The sequence below is a fragment of the Lagopus muta genome, chromosome Z (assembly GCF_023343835.1).
Source record: "Lagopus muta isolate bLagMut1 chromosome Z, bLagMut1 primary, whole genome shotgun sequence".
Taxonomy (NCBI): Eukaryota; Metazoa; Chordata; class Aves; order Galliformes; family Phasianidae; genus Lagopus; species Lagopus muta.
Window position 1 is genome coordinate 48,022,764 of NC_064472.1, and position 12,058 is coordinate 48,034,821.

Genomic DNA, 12,058 nt, shown 5'->3' on the forward strand with positions numbered 1-12,058 from the left:
TCATATCCAAGAGGGACAAAACAAAGCAAAAAAAAACTCAACAAGAAACAACAAAAAGATTTAATTCTCCATATCATGGAAAGGAAGAACCAGAAAGCAAGAAGTACTGCGTAACAAGCAATCCAGCTGAGGCAGTAGCACAGTTTGGTGCTTCTGTTGATGGATATTATATTATCCTAGCCACTGCTGTTTTCCCTTACACTTCTTTTCTTGGCTCCCTAGTCTAGGTTCTCATGGATTTTGAAACCATCAGTTTTGTTCACAAGCCTCGTCCTCCCTTAGAAGGAGGCCAAAGTGGGAATCATCACACTACCTGCTGACCCTACTTCTCTGTTGCAAAACTCAAATGTGAACTAATCTCCAAATGTGGGAAATTGTATTTAATGGGAATGAACAAGTCTCAACAATTTATTTCTTCATTTCAACACTAAACTCCTCCTTTCTTGGCAATAGAACCTTCTTAATCACCTTTAGTGAAAACTATATTCAGCATGGACTAATAAGATATATGATTCAGCAAGAGAAATTAAGAAGCCCACCTATAACATGCAACAGAGACTTAAGATATCTCAGGTTTGACTGCCAAAGTAGGAAAGAGAGTTCAGTTTTCTCATAGGCAGAGAGAAAGAAGGGAAGGGAAGGGAAGGGAAGGGAAGGGAAGGGAAGGGAAGGGAAGGGAAGGGAAGGGAAGGGAAGGGAAGGGAAGGGAAGGGAAGGGAAGGGAAGGGAAGGGAAGGGAAGGGAAGGGAAGGGAAGGGAAGGGAAGGGAAGGGAAGGGAAGGGAAGGGAAGGGAAGGGAAGGGAAGGGAAGGGAAGGGAAGGGAAGGGAAGGGAAGGGAAGGGAAGGGAAGGGAAGGGAAGGGAAGGGAAGGGAAGGGAAGGGAAGGGAAGGGAAGGGAAGGGAAGGGAAGGGAAGGGAAGGAAGTCACGTCTGCTGAGTCCTCCTTTCCTCCTTGTACCAATAAGCAGTGATCAGTGTTAGTCAGGCAATAGGATAAAATAATCCCTCTGAGGGGCTGCACAGAAGATGTTTCAGGAATTTACATTTTACCTCAAAACCCCACACAGAGTTCTACCTCACATTGGCAGTAAGCACTCTGACTTTCTGTCCAAGGAAAATATTTCAGTTGGGAATACGTGAATGGTTTTTGTATACATGAATTATAGGCCAAATTTCTGTCTCCTATCTGAGAACAGATGTTATCCTGCTGTGTCTAGAGGCAAAAAAGAGAGAGAAAAAGAAGCAAAAATTGACAAGAATAATTTTCCCCTAAATTGCTAAGGTTAGTCTTTCACCTCTGCAAATAGGCTACATTTTTTGTCAGCATACTATTACTACTCTATGCTCTCCACCAGGATTTTAAATACCTAGTACTGTATTTTTGAAATATTTTGAATTACATGAATATTTTCCCTGAAAAGCTGTGAATTTAAAAACTACCTACCACTTAGCTAACCTGAAGTTTCAGCAAAAAAAAAAAAAAAGAAAAAAAAAAAAAAAAAAAAAAGCATTTATTCTGTAATTTTAAAAATAATAAATAAATAAATAAATTATTAAAAAAAAAAACTGGTCCCCAAATAATTCCGCTTCATTTTATCACACATACGAAAATTTAGTTTTCTCTTTTGTTAATGTTGTCTGAAAGTTTTTCTGTCATTATTACAGGAAAAGGTCGATCTCAATTTCTAGATGCAAAAGCATATCAGGACTATATCCAGTTCAAAGCTGGTAAAAATGTGAATATAAAAATACAAACTCTCATGCTCTCTTAAAGCTCCTAATATTAAAGTAAAGGCATGTTTAATAAGGAGAAATTTCAAACAGGTAAAACACTGTTTCTCATTCTCATTAGGGTGTGGTGAAAAATTATTCTCATGTAGAAAGTGCTTTGAGATCTTTACATGAAAAGGATTACTTCGGTTAATAGCAAAGTGTTATTATTGTTATTAAAATAAATTGGAGACAGAACATCATAAATGTTTCCCTGTAGGTTAAATCTGAGAACAGGTCTCTGCTGCATTGTAGCTCAGGTTTAACCTTTACAACATCGACATCATATGCATCTCATTTACACTGCAGAGATAAGGTTCCCCAGGGTCTCCAGCCTCCCAGTCATGGCCTAAACAGCTAGTTGACAGCCAGAATGCTGTAATTGTCACTGAACTCATATGGTAATTTCAGATCACAGAAGGAAGCAAACAGTAATTTCACATTACAGTTTGTCTTTTAGTTTAAATGTATGGGTTTTTTTTAAGGATAAACAACTGTACATAAACAACCATATGGATCAAATGCAAGCTTTTAAATTCTGAAGGCCATCTTCCTATGCTATGCTGTAATTATGACTACAAAATACATATTTATCCATGGAAAATCTGCTAGCCTTAGAAAGCTTCGTTGAGAAGAAATAAAATGAAGGAGCAGACTTGCCAGGGCCCTCTCTATTCCTTGATATTGTTTTTAGCACTAACTACAGCTGTTAAAATGCCAGCCCTGAAGACTGGCATCCTCCTTGTAATCACAAAACAAACACAAAGCAACATCAGTACATTCTTGCTAAATTTTCAGTAGGGTCCTCTCCTCTAGCAGAGGCCAGATAGGATTGTACTGTTCATGACTTTGCTGTTTCAAAAATCAGGCAGTAGGAGGTAGTGAATGAATGTATCAATTTAATTCACGTACAATGGTGTCCAACTGGACTGTGGGCTTTGAGAAGTAAGTAGTATAAATGCCAGGCAGTAGTCAAAAAAAATTGCATGGAAAGGCATTAGCTGGGATTGGGAGTGGAAAAGATAATTTAACTAAAAAGAATCAAGGCAAAAGTGACAGAGTAAGTGCTTCACTTAAAAGCACTGGCATTTTTTTGTTTTGATTTAGATGTCAAAAACAAGAGGGAGGTGTTTAGTTTATCAAGTTGTTATTATTGACATATTAAAATTTTAAAGCTTAAAAAATTGTGTAAAGTTGCCAATAAAATTCATTTTGTATTATTCTCATAAGAGTTATTTAGAAAGGTAGCTTGGCAAACTGTGTATCCTCCTGTGAACACCTGTGAACTGTTGAGTTTAATTGGGCAACAGCTGGTGCTGATTGTGGGTTTTCTTGCTGTATCTCATTACTGGTTTCCCCTTTGCTCTTTCCTGAATCAGTGTTGCTGATGTGTGCTGCTTAAAGGACCCCAGCAGAAATAGTTAAAGATAGTCAAAGAAAGTGATTGACAATGTTTTTCTGTGTAATCTGTATACTAGTGAGCTTACTTAGAATACAGCAGATGTGTGATGTACGTGGATGGTAGTCTGGGGATACCGCATATTGGCTGTCGGTCTTTCAATCTCCATCTAGACATCAAGTTTTTCTGCAGAGGTTAGGAGAAGCTCTGATTTAAAGATATTTATGGACTAAAAACTCAGAAAAAAAAATATAGCACCATAAAACCCTTGTCATTTCACAGTAGAATATATTCCTTACTTCCCACTTCAATAAAATTTTTAAGAAGTAATCATGTGCGTCTTACTGTATTACCTTGCTAAGCAATCTCAGGGCAAAGCTGCTGATCCTGAGAGCCAAATTACCGTCTTTTGCAACTTTTAGGAGAATTAGGAGTTCAGAGAGAAGATATTTTGAGTGCTGACCTTGCCAAAAGCAGAAGCGCTCAGAGTGCACAAAGCAGGAAAGTAAATGGCAGATGAAAAATGAGTTTTTTCTAGAAAAGAGCAATGAAAGAAAGAGAAGGAAAAAACCCTCTGCAGTGAAATTATCTGTTGATTGCAAAATAGGAAAATAATTCTGAGAATGGCTGAAATTGGTAACAGAAGAAGAGCACTAGATATATATTTGGAATAGAAGCTACTTATTACCGAATTGAGTGAGATCAGAACTAGACTGAAGCTAGTTCAAAAAATTTTTGAAAATGGAAATGCCCACCCATTTGCCCAGTCCAAAGAGAGGAAGCAGTATTAAAACAAAGGATCATGAATGAATTAGGCCCTTCACCTAGTGCTGTTTTAAAGCTAAAACAAACAAACAAACAAAAAACACCCAAACTCTCAGATACAGTGCTCTGAAATTGTTACTAAATGAGCAGTTTTTAGTGCGGGCAGATAACAAGTTTACATACTGGTCAATGTAGCTTAAATACTGCAAATATTAAATTGATATTTAGAAAGCTTTCAGTTTGTGTACACTACAATGTAACATGAACATATTATCATCATAAAATTTACACAAATCTACCACATTATAACCACATGAAATTACTGACTTTTTTTTTTTTATAATACTGTTTTGATTTCAAAACCCTTTACAATAAAGCTCCTTTTATTTTTCTTCTCTTTAATAAGAACAGGAAAAACAGGCAACAAAGAAGATAATAATGTTGTGTGCAGCAGGTGAAAATAGGTTTTAATAACAGAGATTCCACTTTGGAGTATACTTTCTACTTTATCAATAACTGAAGAGACATGATTTAGCCCTTCTACACCGAACTGATGTAGTATCTCCTGAAGTTATATATGACAGACATATATTTGGAACTATATTATGTTTTCATAGAAATATTAAATATATCAACATACTGTCATGGTTTTATGATTTTTTGGTCATCAGTATTCCACACCATAACATCATGTAATGCATTGGGGGTGGGGTTTGATATCTGCCGAATGTTCGTCCGTCGGAGAAGAACTACATTTCCCCAGGAGACTTTGCGGTCAGCAAGGGGATATAACTCCAAGCAAGGTCACCTGATTCTTCTTCTTCGCCTGCTCTTCGCTGTCTGCGCTTTGCTATCTGCGCTTCGCCGCCTGCGCTTCGCCATCTGCACTTCGCCGTCTGTACTTCAGTCACTCAACTGGACTGCACTTCTCACCCCAGCATTGTGGTGAGGTCTATACAATTCAAACAGACTCTCTCTCTCTCTCTCTCTCTCTCTCATTGTATTTTACTAATACTATATTTAGTAAAATCATTTGTTCCACCTCAGATCAGTGCTGTTGTTTTCAAGTATTTTGGGGTCCCCTGCTTCCCCTTTCCCAGAGGCGCGGATCCGCAGATCCCTCCGCCCTGCTGGTCACGGAACTGGGCCGGACCAGCCCATAAACCGTTGACACATACTCAGAAAAACTCATGCCTATGAGAGTATAGGATAATTATGAATATTTATAATCCTGAATTGTGAACTGTTGGAGTTGTATTACTTTGCATTACCATTGATAGAGTTGGGCTTTAGATTTACCTATTAGTGTTCTTATAAATCTCATTAATACAGATCCCCTTAGCAATGTGCTTCTAATAATTCTGCAACCATGGCATTAGGAAGCACTAAGGTGTCCTGAGACAATTTTCAGCTAGAGTAGTGTCCCTGCACCTAGTAAGGGGTATTTACTGCAACACTGCATTTCAAGTCTTTATTAATGCACTATTAGCATTGTTACTACACTCAGAAGAGAATTTCTGAGTATACAGTTGCCTAAATAATGAAATACTTTATTTACTAGTCCTCAGTAAGTTACGAAACATGTTTGTAGTGGCTTGACAGAAGAAACAGTTCTAACTCAAAGATTGCAATCTTTATGCTGAATCAGACAAACATTAAGATAACTGTGTTTCTGCTAAGTCCAAAATCTGCAGCTAATTTAGGCTGTAACATTTTGTTACTAGAATTTAGTTTGCTTGTTGGCCTCCTGGAGCTTCCACTTCGGCATGTGGCAGCTAGGTTTTCGGTTTGATAAGAAGTCACTGATTAACATCCCACTCATTAGGTGTCCATTCCAAAAAAGAAACATTACACATCCCATCTCTGTCACAAATACTCATTGTCCTAAGTCAGATGCAATGATACACCCATGACATCTCTCTGATCTGCTAAATGGGTAACTCAGAAGAGGAAATAAGATATCTCTATTTATAAGGTGTTAAAAGGTTCTGTTTGAGATAAAGACAGACAAAGTATTAACTGAATCTCAAATATTATGTTTTTAAGCACCAGGTAAACAGTTCAGGGACTGTAACATTAAAAAATATAATAACAGTAAATCTAGATACACTTCCTGAAGTTTGCCACAATAAAATTAACATATCTTTCCTAAGCTTGGTTGCAAATGAGAGACATGCCCCTAAGCAGCTTACAGCTTTATTAAATAGAATCAGATGATGGCAAGATACCTCAGTTTCATCTTACATTTACCTGCGTCTTACAGCTTTAATTTCCATCAGAACAAATGCCATATTTCCAAAGGCTATAGATTTTTACATCAAAGGCTTGATTCTTGGCAGAAACAACTAGTCATTTAGAGAAATTATGCCACAAATGCAGAAATACTAGTTAGTTATGTTCAGAGAAAGAAAGCATGTAAATAACAGTAAAACCTACCAAAAGCTTGACAAAAAAAGTTGTATCTCTCATACTAACCATACCACTCTTAGACACTCAAAAGATTTTCTTCAGACCTTCATGAGCCATTATGAATTTTATCAATAGATTTTAATGTGAGATTAATGTAAAACGTACACACATTAGTGACAACTTCCTGCATTCATTACAATCAAAGGACAAAGAAGGAAATGACTTTAGAATAACAAAGAACTTAATAACTGTATGTTATAGGGAACTTTTAACCTGTATGAGCCTTTATGATACACCTAATGTGAAACCTGGCCCAACTAATTTTAGGTACACATTTGTTCAAGAAAGAATTTATGTCTGGAAAGAATCTAACTTTGTTCCTATGATGGGATAGAACAATTTAAAATTTATGCCATCATTTTGTGGCTCTCTTCTTGCCTCGGGGAATCTCCCCCTCTGAGATGTTTCTTTAAGTATATTTAAGTATAATCTAATGTGTAAGTCTAAAAAATATATAACATTTACAATCTACTATATAGATTGTCTTTAAGTATAATGTAGATGAATCTAAAATCTTTAAGTATGATGTAGGTGGATAGTCTCAAAGATGAATCATCTCTTCCTGACATGAGGAAATGACACAAAGAGAGATAATCACTAAGCAAGCAAAGATAATTACCTGCAACACAAATCTTTCTCATGCATACACACCAACAAGGAGAAAGACACATATAAGTAGTTCAGGAACCTGTCAGGCTGGATGGAAGGACACTCATATTTTTGAAGGTGTCAGCAGATACCTGCATAGGTGGGGAACAGGGTCTACCAGAGACACCAGCTGAGTGGATGGCTCTGGGCAAGCTATGTGCTGTCATGTCCAAGTACATAAGTCCCGCTTCACAGTAGGATTAACTACCATCAGCACAATGTTGTGCTGATGAGAGCTACACTGTTTCCAGATGCAATACTCGTTTAGTCATGTAATTTCAGGTCTCCCTACACCAGGCTCCGTTGTGAAATGTCCCAAGCCTGTACCAACACTTATTACCAGGTCCAGTGAATATTGAGACAGGTATGCTCAGCAGCTCAACAAATTTCTATTTGAGAGATGAGCACTGAAGTTTATGCCAAACCAGCTACCAAAGACAATGTTTTGGAATAATTAAGAAAGAACTACACAACAGGATGATAAGATAAATTGCTCTCAGGAATTCATCCCTTGAGTTATCGTGCCCGTGCCTAAAAATTGTCATCAAGATGAAAACTATGAAGTATCCAGCAATGAAATGTGTCCTCCATCTCCATTGGTAAAGCCACAAATTGTAATTGCTCTAGCAGCTTATCTGTAATTATCTACCCTTTCAATTACCTTGACAATTAGATTGTTTAATGTTCAAACTGGGGAAAAAAAAAAAATATATGAGCAAGAGAGAGAGAAAAAAAAATCATTATTATTTTATATACAACTTCCTATTTAGACCCTATATCATTCTCTATGTTAACTGTTAAAACACTTCAAAACAAATCATCATAAAATTCACAGTAGGCCACAGCATATGTAATTCTCTTCTCACTTCTCATGGGCAGATGAAGACAGAATCAGCTCGTTTTCCCTCTTCTCCTTTTCTAGTTCTTCTCTTTTATTTCTCTTTTTACCTTTGTCTCTTCTTCCTGGATATTTTTAGCAGCAGCTTTGGAAAAGTGAAGTTGAAAAAGTGAGCCTTACAGTTTGTTCTGAAGGCAGTGAGATTTGTGTTCATTCTTATTTCCTCCAGTAACGAGATCCAAACTCATTGCCTTGGTGCCAAGAAAGCCTCATCTCCAGCTCTCACAAGCTTCACCCTTGAGGCTGACAAGCTCATAGTTTCCAAGAGAACATGGTTGTCAAAGGATGTCATCAATACAAGGATAGAGGTCCTCTCGGGGAAATCTTGAACTGTATTCACCAGAGATCCTGAAGATTATTAATGGGACCTTGAGTTTGAACCAATATATTTATGATTTCATAATAAATTTATTAAATATATTAATACATAAATTTTCCAGTTTCCTTCAGCTAAAATCTGAAAATGAGTTTGTAGAATTGAAAAGGAAGAAAAAAATGTACCAACTGACACTGACTATGCCTAACTCATTGGGTCATTATTATTTAGTTTCTATTTTTATCTCTGTGCAGGCACTACTTTTCAGCATTTATCTAATTAATGTTTTCTCTATGGACAAAGTAGAAAAAGCTAGATATGATTTTTTTTTCTCATTTTACATCCGTGGGAACTGGCAGGCCAGTCCTGCCAAATGGAACTTAGATAGTACCATTTTCCAGCTGTTTGTCCTGCCACTCTGCTGGAATTACCAGAAGTAAACACGAGACAGATCCTCAGCAGCTGTGGCCTAGATCTCTGTGTATCAACTTAAACTGAAGTTGAAGGTGGCTTAGATTAGTATATCAGACTCTTAAGTGCCAGCAAAATAGCTCAGCACCGATTCCCTCCTGTTTTCTCTCCCACAGGGCAATAATATTAGCAGAGGGAAATGACAGAATCATGCATGTACAACACACTGGGCCTTATCTGTTAATTTTCCCGAGTCACATGTGGAAGCATAATCAAACCACAGTATACAAAACCAGGACTTTTCACATGAATGGTGAAAAAAGTTTATTTTTAGCTCAGAAATAGCTGATTAGTTCTCTGTTGTCTCCCTAAAGAAATGAGTTTTCATGAGCCAAGCAGATAAATCTTTATAGCCTCCAACAGATGTAATAATGCATATTATATTAAAATTTATTTAAAATATTGCCAGTATCTGTCTTACATATTGACATATTATCTATTAGAGATATTCTAGGCCTACTTGCTCATATGGATCCCAAAATCTGAGCTTCCAGTTTCTTCTGACAAGCAGTCTGACAAACTCACTTTTATCATTGCATACTTTAGTGGATATCTTTAATTTCTATGTCAGGTTTCATTTCCTCTGCTCTAATAAATAAATAAATATAATTTATACATTTTATTTCATAATACTCACTGATATACTAGCTCTACTTATGGTAAATCTCAGAGGTCTGGTCACTAAAGTGAGTAACTGTGCAGCATTTGCTACAATTTTTCATCATCCTCCTGATTGAAATGGAAATTAAAAACTTGTTCTATCACATCCTTGTAAAACAGAAGTCAATTACCTTTGAGGAAATGTATTTCCAATTTGTGCAACCATCGTTTATTTTATCACTCTATTGCATGTGCTTATTTCTTCCTGCTCTTCAGTTGTACAGTAGAGCTGCAATTCTGCATGCTCCTCTTATGCTTCAACTCCTACCACATCATTTCAAACTCACGGATCAATTTATATAAAAATTCCTTCAATATTTTAACTTGAAACTTTTCTTCAACTTCAGTATTTTAACTTTTCAAACTCACAGTGGAAAGCCTCCTAAACTCTCACGGGCAGCTTAATATAGCCCAGCAATGAAGAGGTAACAAGGAATGGTACTGTGGATGCAAAGATTGCTAATGTATAGGCCTTACTCCGAGCCTTGGAAGCAGCAGAAAGCTCTCCAGGGTAATGCTGAAAATGTGCCAGATACAAAGCGTTTTGCTGACTCGCTTTATGGTACTAGTTCCTTCATGATTTCTTTAATTTGGTCTCTTCCTGTTCCTTTCTGTGGTGCTGCCGGCATTGCTGTTTCTTGCCCATTTGTCAGCTTTGATGTTTTTAAGGTGTGCAAAGCCAACATGTCAGCAATGCCAAAAAATAATAATAATAAATTCCATCTGATTATAATTCAACAAGAGCTTGCACCAGCTTGACTGCCCTTTACCTTAAGGCTACCTGACAATACCACAAGGCCAAAATCAGAACTTTATGTGTAGAGTAGCTCTACTTCAAAGACTTTGCGGTTGGGCTGATTAACCTCCCTGCAATTTCAGGGCTGTCTCCTGCCCGACAGTCCAAGCAGGGATGAGCTTGGGTGGAACAGGTGATTGTATTTCTGCTTCTGTTGCCCTCCAGGGATCTGAGTGGGAGAGGCTGAGAAGACAGCTGAAAAGACAGTGTAAGGCACTCCACTGCAAGGGCAGTAGAACCACCCAAGAGCACATCATATCTGCATTACCAGCCTGATGATATCTGGCATTATGAATAATCTCAGTGGCATATTATTCTTCTTTTAATGTTTGTCTACAGTGGATGACCCCAAGAGCAAAATTCATAGCTGACATGGATTCTGGGACTGATCTGTGTATTACTTTCTCTTCCCATTAAAGCTCTGCAGATATCTAATTATATAGTTTGTTTCTGACTCCACTCAGCATCTTTTCACACACCTCTTCCCCTTTTTTTTCAAAGTCATCAAGATTATTTTCTTATTACTTCTGCTACTTCCTAATATCACTCATTATGAAATTGCTTACATATGACTCTTGAACTTGAATTTACAGTATCTGTCCTCCAGCTATTCTGGTACGGATTAATAATCATTCTGCTTATAACCAGTACACCCCACAGAAACAGCTAATGGACTCAGCTGAGCTTTTAATGAAAGAGAAAGGGAATTCTACCTGCCAGTTTCATGCAAATCAATATAATAATATATGAAGCATTAATGGAAAAATGGACAGATTAATATGATGTTTGATAAGAAAGAAGCAAATTTAGTTTACAAAAATTTTAAAAAGCATGATAGATTTTAGATATCCATATCAATAGCAAGAAATATTGACAGTGATGGAAACCTGTCACAGCAACTATGTACAACACAAGGTAAAATTTGAAGAATGTTTTTGGAAGATAAAGTTTTGAGAACATTTGTGAAAGCAGGCACTTGCAAAACTTATCCAGAGTAAGAGCTTTCACTATCAAATGCTTAATAAAAACTAGTTTGAGAAAACACTCAGAATCATTGAGAGTAATGTAACATTTCTCATTCAGAAAGGTTTATTTTCTGTCTTTTAAACAAGATGCAAATTTTGACATGCAGCCAATGAAGCAATAAGAGATATTAAAAGATATGGAAGCCTTCCCTGATTCAAAAGTCATTAGAGGATAATTTGAAGCAGATTGCATACAGTATGTTTCCTGTTTCTCTCCTCTGAAGAATCATTGCTTACCTCTGGAAAGATGTGCGAAGAAACCAGGAAGATTTCTCAATAGAATATGTGATAATTATAGAAAAAGATTTTCTGGCACAAGACCTTATTTCTGAAAGAAACATAAATGAAATTATAGTGCCTTATCCTCATAACAAATCAACCAGAAGTAACATGTAAAATGACGCCTTCTTCCTTATTTAATGAGCATAAAAACAAATAAGATTTTTCTACAAATTACAGAATATCTCAAGTTGGAAGGTCCAAGCTCCCTGCTCAAGCAAGGGCTCACAGCAGGTCACCCAGGCCCGTGTCCAGACAGCTTCTGAAGATCTTCAAGAATACTCCACAGACACTTTGGATAACCTGTGCCAGTGCTCTGTCATCCACACAGCACAGAAATGTTTCTGTTGTTCAGAGGGAACCTCTTATCCTGGCACTGGGCATCACTGAAAGGAGCCTGGCTCTGTCCTCTTTGCATACTCCCATTGATTATTTACATACATTGATAAGATTCCTCTTACCCCTTCCTCCTTCTCCCCCTCCCCCCCTCCTCCCGAACTTTCTCCAGATGAATCAGTCCCAGCTCTCTCAGCCCTTTCTACTAGGAGTGGTGCTCCAGTT